We start from the raw sequence: 11281 nt of genomic DNA, 5'->3' as shown, positions 1-11281 counted from the left end.
TTGAAAAAATCCCTAAGCCCCGGGGTCACAATTTCAGCAAAAATCTGATTTTTGGCAATTCACTCAAAAATGGTGCCAACCGGTTGCAAATGCTCCCCTGAAAGGTTTGGCAGTCGAAACAGAAGGCTTTTTATCACAGAACAAGAAATCAGCCCTCAACAACTTAACCGGCGGAAAATATTTTTTTGAAAAAACCCCTAAGCCCCGGGGTCACAATTTCAGCAAAAATCTGACTTTTGGCAATTCACTCAAAAATGGTGCCAGCAGGTTGCAAAGACTCCCCTGAAAGCTTTGGTGATGGAAACAGAAGGCTTTTTATCACAGGACAAGAAATAAGCCCTCAACAACTTAACCGGCGGAAAATATTTTTTTGAAAAAATCCCTAAGCCCCGGGGTCACAATTTCAGCAAAAATCTGACTTTTGGCAATTCACTCAAAAATGGTGCCAACCGGTTGCAAATGCTCCCCTGAAAGGTTTAGCAGTCGAAACAGAAGGCTTTTTATCACAGAACAAGAAATCAGCCCTCAACAACTTAACCGGCGGAAAATATTTTTTTGAAAAAATCCCTAAGCCCCGGGGTCACAATTTCAGCAACAATCTGACTTTTGGCAATTCACTCAACAATGGTGCCAACCGGTTGCAAATGCTCCCCTGAAATGTTTGGCGATGGAAACAGAAGGCTTTTTATCACAGGACAAGAAATCAGCCCTCGAAAACCTAACCTGCGGAAAATATTTTTTTGAAAAAATCCCTAAGCCCCGGGGTCACAATTTCAGCAAAAATCTGACTTTTGGCAATTCACTCAAAAATGGTGCCAGCAGGTGACAAAGGCTCCCCTGAAAGCTTTGGCAATGGAAACAGAAGGCTTTTTATCACAGGACAAGAAATCAGCCCTCGAAAACCTAACCTGCGGAAAATATTTTTTTGAAAAAATCCCTAAGCCCCGGGGTCACAATTTCAGCAAAAATCTGACTTTTGGCAATTCACTCAAAAATGGTGCCAGCACGTTGCAAATGCTCCCCTGAAAGGTTTGGCAGTCGAAACAGAAGGCTTTTTATCACAGAACAAGAAATCAGCCCTCAACAACTTAACCGGCGGAAAATATTTTTTTGAAAAAATCCCTAAGCCCCGGGGTCACAATTTCAGCAAAAATCTGACTCTTGGCAATTCACTCAAAAATGGTGCCAACCGGTTGCAAATGCTCCCCTGAAAGGTTTAGCAGTCGAAACAGAAGGCTTTTTATCACAGAACAAGAAATCAGCCCTCAACAACTTAACCGGCGGAAAATATTTTTTTGAAAAAATCCCTAAGCCCCGGGGTCACAATTTCAGCAAAAATCTGACTCTTGGCAATTCACTCAAAAATGGTGCCAACTGGTTGCAAATGCTCCCCTGAAAGGTTTGGCAGTCGAAACAGAAGGCTTTTTATCACAGAACAAGAAATCAGCCCTCAACAACTTAACCGGCGGAAAATATTTTTTTGAAAAAATCCCTAAGCCCCGGGGTCACAATTTCAGCAAAAATCTGACTTTTGGCAATTCACTCAAAAATGGTGCCAACCGGTTGCAAATGCTCCCCTGAAAGGTTTAGCAGTCGAAACAGAAGGCTTTTTATCACAGAACAAGAAATCAGCCCTCAACAACTTCACCGGCGGAAAATATTTTTTTGAAAAAATCCCTAAGCCCCGGGGTCACAATTTCAGCAAAAATCTGACTTTTGGCAATTCACTCAAAAATGGTGCCAGCACGTTGCAAATGCTCCCCTGAAAGGTTTGGCAGTCGAAACAGAAGGCTTTTTATCACAGAACAAGAAATCAGCCCTCAACAACTTAACCGGCGGAAAATATTTTTTTGAAAAAATCCCTAAGCCCCGGGGTCACAATTTCAGCAAAAATCTGACTCTTGGCAATTCACTCAAAAATGGTGCCAACTGGTTGCAAATGCTCCCCTGAAAGGTTTGGCAGTCGAAACAGAAGGCTTTTTATCACAGAACAAGAAATCAGCCCTCAACAACTTCACCGGCGGAAAATATTTTTTTGAAAAAATCCCTAAGCCCCGGGGTCACAATTTCAGCAAAAATCTGACTTTTGGCAATTCACTCAAAAATGGTGCCAACCGGTTGCAAATGCTCCCCTGAAAGGTTTAGCAGTCGAAACAGAAGGCTTTTTATCACAGAACAAGAAATCAGCCCTCAACAACTTAACCGGCGGAAAATATTTTTTTGAAAAAATCCCTAAGCCCCAGGGTCACAATTTCAGCAACAATCTGACTTTTGGCAATTCACTCAACAATGGTGCCAACCGGTTGCAAATGCTCCCCTGAAATGTTTGGCGATGGAAACAGAAGGCTTTTTATCACAGGACAAGAAATCAGCCCTCGAAAACCTAACCTGCGGAAAATATTTTTTTGAAAAAATCCCTAAGCCCCGGGGTCACAATTTCAGCAAAAATCTGACTTTTGGCAATTCACTCAAAAATGGTGCCAGCAGGTGACAAAGGCTCCCCTGAAAGCTTTGGCAATGGAAACAGAAGGCTTTTTATCACAGGACAAGAAATCAGCCCTCGAAAACCTAACCTGCGGAAAATATTTTTTTGAAAAAATCCCTAAGCCCCGGGGTCACAATTTCAGCAAAAATCTGACTTTTGGCAATTCACTCAAAAATGGTGCCAGCACGTTGCAAATGCTCCCCTGAAAGGTTTGGCAGTCGAAACAGAAGGCTTTTTATCACAGAACAAGAAATCAGCCCTCAACAACTTAACCGGCGGAAAATATTTTTTTGAAAAAATCCCTAAGCCCCGGGGTCACAATTTCAGCAAAAATCTGACTTTTGGCAATTCACTCAAAAATGGTGCCAACTGGTTGCAAATGCTCCCCTGAAAGGTTTGGCAGTCGAAACAGAAGGCTTTTTATCACAGAACAAGAAATCAGCCCTCAACAACTTCACCGGCGGAAAATATTTTTTTGAAAAAATCCCTAAGCCCCGGGGTCACAATTTCAGCAAAAATCTGACTTTTGGCAATTCACTCAAAAATGGTGCGAGCACGTTGCAAATTCTCCCCTGAAAGGTTTGGCAGTCGAAACAGAAGGCTTTTTATCACAGGACAAGAAATCAGCCCTCAACAACTTAACCGGCGGAAAATATTTTTTTGAAAAAATCCCTAAGCCCCGGGGTCACAATTTCAGCAAAAATCTGACTTTTGGCAATTCACTCAAAAATGGTGCCAACCGGTTGCAAATGCTCCCCTGAAAGGTTTGGCAGTCGAAACAGAAGGCTTTTTATCACAGAACAAGAAATCAGCCCTCAACAACTTAACCGGCGGAAAATATTTTTTTGAAAAAATCCCTAAGCCCCGGGGTCACAATTTCAGCAAAAATCTGATTTTTGGCAATTCACTCAAAAATGGTGCCAACCGGTTGCAAATGCTCCCCTGAAAGGTTTGGCAGCCGAAACAGAAGGCTTTTTATCACAGAACAAGAAATCAGCCCTCGAAAACCTAACCTGCGGAAAATATTTTTTTGAAAAAATCCCTAAGCCCCGGGGTCACAATTTCAGCAAAAATCTGACTTTTGGCCATTCACTCAAAAATGGTGCCAGCAGGTTGCAAAGGCTCCCCTGAAAGCTTTGGCAATGGAAACAGAAGGCTTTTTATCACAGGACAAGAAATCAGCCCGCGAAAACCTAACCTGCGGAAAATATTTTTTTGAAAAAATCCCTAAGCCCCGGGGTCACAATTTCAGCAAAAATCTGACTTTTGGCAATTCACTCAAAAATGGTGCGAGCACGTTGCAAATTCTCCCCTGAAAGGTTTGGCAGTCGAAACAGAAGGCTTTTTATCACAGGACAAGAAATCAGCCCTCAACAACTTAACCGGCGGAAAATATTTTTTTGAAAAAATCCCTAAGCCCCGGGGTCACAATTTCAGCAAAAATCTGACTTTTGGCAATTCACTCAAAAATGGTGCCAACCGGTTGCAAATGCTCCCCTGAAAGGTTTGGCAGTCGAAACAGAAGGCTTTTTATCACAGAACAAGAAATCAGCCCTCAACAACTTAACCGGCGGAAAATATTTTTTTGAAAAAATCCCTAAGCCCCGGGGTCACAATTTCAGCAAAAATCTGATTTTTGGCAATTCACTCAAAAATGGTGCCAACCGGTTGCAAATGCTCCCCTGAAAGGTTTGGCAGTCGAAACAGAAGGCTTTTTATCACAGAACAAGAAATCAGCCCTCAACAACTTAACCGGCGGAAAATATTTTTTTGAAAAAATCCCTAAGCCCCGGGGTCACAATTTCAGCAAAAATCTGACTTTTGGCAATTCACTCAAAAATGGTGCCAGAAGGTTGCAAAGGCTCCCCTGAAAGCTTTGGCAATGGAAACAGAAGGCTTTTTATCACAGGACAAGAAATCAGCTCTCGAAAACCTAACCTACGGAAAATATTTTTTTGAAAAAATCCCTAAGCCCCGGGGTCACAATTTCAGCAAAAATCTGACTTTTGGCAATTCACTCAAAAATGGTGCCAGCACGTTGCAAATGCTCCCCTGAAAGGTTTGGCAGTCGAAACAGAAGGCTTTTTATCACAGGACAAGAAATCAGCCCTCAACAACTTAACCGGCGGAAAATATTTTTTTGAAAAAATCCCTAAGCCCCGGGGTCACAATTTCAGCAAAAATCTGACTTTTGGCAATTCATTCAAAAATGGTGCCAACCGGTTGCAAATGCTCCACTGAAAGCTTTGACGATGGAAACAGAAGGCTTTTTATCACAGTACAAGAAATCAGCCCTCAACAACTTAACCGGCGGAAAATATTTTTTTGAAAAAATCCCTAAGCCCCGGGGTCACAATTTCAGCAAAAATCTGACTTTTGGCAATTCACTCAAAAATGGTGCCAGCACGTTGCAAATGCTCCCCTGAAAGGTTTGGCAGTCGAAACAGAAGGCTTTTTATCACAGAACAAGAAATCAGCCCTCAACAACTTAACCGGCGGAAAATATTTTTTTGAAAAAATCCCTAAGCCCCGGGGTCACAATTTCAGCAAAAATCTGACTTTTGGCAATTCACTCAAAAATGGTGCCAACCGGTTGCAAATGCTCCCCTGAAAGGTTTGGCAGTCGAAACAGAAGGCTTTTTATCACAGAACAAGAAATCAGCCCTCAACAACTTAACCGGCGGAAAATATTTTTTTGAAAAAATCCCTAAGCCCCGGGGTCACAATTTCAGCAAAAATCTGATTTTTGGCAATTCACTCAAAAATGGTGCCAACCGGTTGCAAATGCTCCCCTGAAAGGTTTGGCAGCCGAAACAGAAGGCTTTTTATCACAGAACAAGAAATCAGCCCTCAACAACTTAACCGGCGTAAAATATTTTTTTGAAAAAATCCCTAAGCCCCGGGGTCACAATTTCAGCAAAAATCTGACTTTTGGCCATTCACTCAAAAATGGTGCCAGCAGGTTGCAAAGGCTCCCCTGAAAGCTTTGGCAATGGAAACAGAAGGCTTTTTATCACAGGACAAGAAATCAGCCCGCGAAAACCTAACCTGCGGAAAATATTTTTTTGAAAAAATCCCTAAGCCCCGGGGTCACAATTTCAGCAAAAATCTGACTTTTGGCAATTCACTCAAAAATGGTGCGAGCACGTTGCAAATTCTCCCCTGAAAGGTTTGGCAGTCGAAACAGAAGGCTTTTTATCACAGGACAAGAAATCAGCCCTCAACAACTTAACCGGCGGAAAATATTTTTTTGAAAAAATCCCTAAGCCCCGGGGTCACAATTTCAGCAAAAATCTGACTTTTGGCAATTCACTCAAAAATGGTGCCAACCGGTTGCAAATGCTCCCCTGAAAGGTTTGGCAGTCGAAACAGAAGGCTTTTTATCACAGAACAAGAAATCAGCCCTCAACAACTTAACCGGCGGAAAATATTTTTTTGAAAAAATCCCTAAGCCCCGGGGTCACAATTTCAGCAAAAATCTGATTTTTGGCAATTCACTCAAAAATGGTGCCAACCGGTTGCAAATGCTCCCCTGAAAGGTTTGGCAGTCGAAACAGAAGGCTTTTTATCACAGAACAAGAAATCAGCCCTCAACAACTTAACCGGCGGAAAATATTTTTTTGAAAAAATCCCTAAGCCCCGGGGTCACAATTTCAGCAAAAATCTGACTTTTGGCAATTCACTCAAAAATGGTGCCAGAAGGTTGCAAAGGCTCCCCTGAAAGCTTTGGCAATGGAAACAGAAGGCTTTTTATCACAGGACAAGAAATCAGCTCTCGAAAACCTAACCTACGGAAAATATTTTTTTGAAAAAATCCCTAAGCCCCGGGGTCACAATTTCAGCAAAAATCTGACTTTTGGCAATTCACTCAAAAATGGTGCCAGCACGTTGCAAATGCTCCCCTGAAAGGTTTGGCAGTCGAAACAGAAGGCTTTTTATCACAGGACAAGAAATCAGCCCTCAACAACTTAACCGGCGGAAAATATTTTTTTGAAAAAATCCCTAAGCCCCGGGGTCACAATTTCAGCAAAAATCTGACTTTTGGCAATTCATTCAAAAATGGTGCCAACCGGTTGCAAATGCTCCACTGAAAGCTTTGACGATGGAAACAGAAGGCTTTTTATCACAGTACAAGAAATCAGCCCTCAACAACTTAACCGGCGGAAAATATTTTTTTGAAAAAATCCCTAAGCCCCGGGGTCACAATTTCAGCAAAAATCTGACTTTTGGCAATTCACTCAAAAATGGTGCCAGCACGTTGCAAATGCTCCCCTGAAAGGTTTGGCAGTCGAAACAGAAGGCTTTTTATCACAGAACAAGAAATCAGCCCTCAACAACTTAACCGGCGGAAAATATTTTTTTGAAAAAATCCCTAAGCCCCGGGGTCACAATTTCAGCAAAAATCTGACTTTTGGCAATTCACTCAAAAATGGTGCCAACTGGTTGCAAATGCTCCCCTGAAAGGTTTGGCAGTCGAAACAGAAGGCTTTTTATCACAGAACAAGAAATCAGCCCTCAACAACTTCACCGGCGGAAAATATTTTTTTGAAAAAATCCCTAAGCCCCGGGGTCACAATTTCAGCAAAAATCTGACTTTTGGCAATTCACTCAAAAATGGTGCGAGCACGTTGCAAATTCTCCCCTGAAAGGTTTGGCAGTCGAAACAGAAGGCTTTTTATCACAGGACAAGAAATCAGCCCTCAACAACTTAACCGGCGGAAAATATTTTTTTGAAAAAATCCCTAAGCCCCGGGGTCACAATTTCAGCAAAAATCTGACTTTTGGCAATTCACTCAAAAATGGTGCCAACCGGTTGCAAATGCTCCCCTGAAAGGTTTGGCAGTCGAAACAGAAGGCTTTTTATCACAGAACAAGAAATCAGCCCTCAACAACTTAACCGGCGGAAAATATTTTTTTGAAAAAATCCCTAAGCCCCGGGGTCACAATTTCAGCAAAAATCTGATTTTTGGCAATTCACTCAAAAATGGTGCCAACCGGTTGCAAATGCTCCCCTGAAAGGTTTGGCAGCCGAAACAGAAGGCTTTTTATCACAGAACAAGAAATCAGCCCTCAACAACTTAACCGGCGTAAAATATTTTTTTGAAAAAATCCCTAAGCCCCGGGGTCACAATTTCAGCAAAAATCTGACTTTTGGCCATTCACTCAAAAATGGTGCCAGCAGGTTGCAAAGGCTCCCCTGAAAGCTTTGGCAATGGAAACAGAAGGCTTTTTATCACAGGACAAGAAATCAGCCCGCGAAAACCTAACCTGCGGAAAATATTTTTTTGAAAAAATCCCTAAGCCCCGGGGTCACAATTTCAGCAAAAATCTGACTTTTGGCAATTCACTCAAAAATGGTGCGAGCACGTTGCAAATTCTCCCCTGAAAGGTTTGGCAGTCGAAACAGAAGGCTTTTTATCACAGGACAAGAAATCAGCCCTCAACAACTTAACCGGCGGAAAATATTTTTTTGAAAAAATCCCTAAGCCCCGGGGTCACAATTTCAGCAAAAATCTGACTTTTGGCAATTCACTCAAAAATGGTGCCAACCGGTTGCAAATGCTCCCCTGAAAGGTTTGGCAGTCGAAAGAGAAGGCTTTTTATCACAGAACAAGAAATCAGCCCTCAACAACTTAACCGGCGGAAAATATTTTTTTGAAAAAATCCCTAAGCCCCGGGGTCACAATTTCAGCAAAAATCTGATTTTTGGCAATTCACTCAAAAATGGTGCCAACCGGTTGCAAATGCTCCCCTGAAAGGTTTGGCAGTCGAAACAGAAGGCTTTTCATCACAGAACAAGAAATCAGCCCTCAACAACTTAACCGGCGGAAAATATTTTTTTGAAAAAATCCCTAAGCCCCGGGGTCACAATTTCAGCAAAAATCTGACTTTTGGCAATTCACTCAAAAATGGTGCCAGAAGGTTGCAAAGGCTCCCCTGAAAGCTTTGGCAATGGAAACAGAAGGCTTTTTATCACAGGACAAGAAATCAGCTCTCGAAAACCTAACCTACGGAAAATATTTTTTTGAAAAAATCCCTAAGCCCCGGGGTCACAATTTCAGCAAAAATCTGACTTTTGGCAATTCACTCAAAAATGGTGCCAGCACGTTGCAAATGCTCCCCTGAAAGGTTTGGCAGTCGAAACAGAAGGCTTTTTATCACAGGACAAGAAATCAGCCCTCAACAACTTAACCGGCGGAAAATATTTTTTTGAAAAAATCCCTAAGCCCCGGGGTCACAATTTCAGCAAAAATCTGACTTTTGGCAATTCATTCAAAAATGGTGCCAACCGGTTGCAAATGCTCCACTGAAAGCTTTGACGATGGAAACAGAAGGCTTTTTATCACAGTACAAGAAATCAGCCCTCAACAACTTAACCGGCGGAAAATATTTTTTTGAAAAAATCCCTAAGCCCCGGGGTCACAATTTCAGCAAAAATCTGACTTTTGGCAATTCACTCAAAAATGGTGCCAGCACGTTGCAAATGCTCCCCTGAAAGGTTTGGCAGTCGAAACAGAAGGCTTTTTATCACAGAACAAGAAATCAGCCCTCAACAACTTAACCGGCGGAAAATATTTTTTTGAAAAAATCCCTAAGCCCCGGGGTCACAATTTCAGCAAAAATCTGACTTTTGGCAATTCACTCAAAAATGGTGCCAACTGGTTGCAAATGCTCCCCTGAAAGGTTTGGCAGTCGAAACAGAAGGCTTTTTATCACAGAACAAGAAATCAGCCCTCAACAACTTCACCGGCGGAAAATATTTTTTTGAAAAAATCCCTAAGCCCCGGGGTCACAATTTCAGCAAAAATCTGACTTTTGGCAATTCACTCAAAAATGGTGCGAGCACGTTGCAAATTCTCCCCTGAAAGGTTTGGCAGTCGAAACAGAAGGCTTTTTATCACAGGACAAGAAATCAGCCCTCAACAACTTAACCGGCGGAAAATATTTTTTTGAAAAAATCCCTAAGCCCCGGGGTCACAATTTCAGCAAAAATCTGACTTTTGGCAATTCACTCAAAAATGGTGCCAACCGGTTGCAAATGCTCCCCTGAAAGGTTTGGCAGTCGAAACAGAAGGCTTTTTATCACAGAACAAGAAATCAGCCCTCAACAACTTAACCGGCGGAAAATATTTTTTTGAAAAAATCCCTAAGCCCCGGGGTCACAATTTCAGCAAAAATCTGACTTTTGGCAATTCACTCAAAAATGGTGCCAACCGGTTGCAAATGCTCCCCTGAAAGGTTTGGCAGTCGAAACAGAAGGCTTTTTATCACAGAACAAGAAATCAGCCCTCAACAACTTAACCGGCGGAAAATATTTTTTTGAAAAAATCCCTAAGCCCCGGGGTCACAATTTCAGCAAAAATCTGATTTTTGGCAATTCACTCAAAAATGGTGCCAACCGGTTGCAAATGCTCCCCTGAAAGGTTTGGCAGCCGAAACAGAAGGCTTTTTATCACAGAACAAGAAATCAGCCCTCAACAACTTAACCGGCGTAAAATATTTTTTTGAAAAAATCCCTAAGCCCCGGGGTCACAATTTCAGCAAAAATCTGACTTTTGGCCATTCACTCAAAAATGGTGCCAGCAGGTTGCAAAGGCTCCCCTGAAAGCTTTGGCAATGGAAACAGAAGGCTTTTTATCACAGGACAAGAAATCAGCCCGCGAAAACCTAACCTGCGGAAAATATTTTTTTGAAAAAATCCCTAAGCCCCGGGGTCACAATTTCAGCAAAAATCTGACTTTTGGCAATTCACTCAAAAATGGTGCGAGCACGTTGCAAATTCTCCCCTGAAAGGTTTGGCAGTCGAAACAGAAGGCTTTTTATCACAGGACAAGAAATCAGCCCTCAACAACTTAACCGGCGGAAAATATTTTTTTGAAAAAATCCCTAAGCCCCGGGGTCACAATTTCAGCAAAAATCTGACTTTTGGCAATTCACTCAAAAATGGTGCCAACCGGTTGCAAATGCTCCCCTGAAAGGTTTGGCAGTCGAAACAGAAGGCTTTTTATCACAGAACAAGAAATCAGCCCTCAACAACTTAACCGGCGGAAAATATTTTTTTGAAAAAATCCCTAAGCCCCGGGGTCACAATTTCAGCAAAAATCTGATTTTTGGCAATTCACTCAAAAATGGTGCCAACCGGTTGCAAATGCTCCCCTGAAAGGTTTGGCAGTCGAAACAGAAGGCTTTTTATCACAGAACAAGAAATCAGCCCTCAACAACTTAACCGGCGGAAAATATTTTTTTGAAAAAATCCCTAAGCCCCGGGGTCACAATTTCAGCAAAAATCTGACTTTTGGCAATTCACTCAAAAATGGTGCCAGAAGGTTGCAAAGGCTCCCCTGAAAGCTTTGGCAATGGAAACAGAAGGCTTTTTATCACAGGACAAGAAATCAGCTCTCGAAAACCTAACCTACGGAAAATATTTTTTTGAAAAAATCCCTAAGCCCCGGGGTCACAATTTCAGCAAAAATCTGACTTTTGGCAATTCACTCAAAAATGGTGCCAGCACGTTGCAAATGCTCCCCTGAAAGGTTTGGCAGTCGAAACAGAAGGCTTTTTATCACAGGACAAGAAATCAGCCCTCAACAACTTAACCGGCGGAAAATATTTTTTTGAAAAAATCCCTAAGCCCCGGGGTCACAATTTCAGCAAAAATCTGACTTTTGGCAATTCATTCAAAAATGGTGCCAACCGGTTGCAAATGCTCCACTGAAAGCTTTGACGATGGAAACAGAAGGCTTTTTATCACAGTACAAGAAATCAGCCCTCAACAACTTAACCGGCGGAAAATAT

Source organism: Podarcis bocagei (genome assembly GCF_964188305.1).
Source record: "Podarcis bocagei genome assembly, chromosome: 14".
In the NCBI taxonomy this organism is placed as follows: Eukaryota; Metazoa; Chordata; class Lepidosauria; order Squamata; family Lacertidae; genus Podarcis; species Podarcis bocagei.
This window is presented reverse-complemented; position numbering follows the sequence as displayed.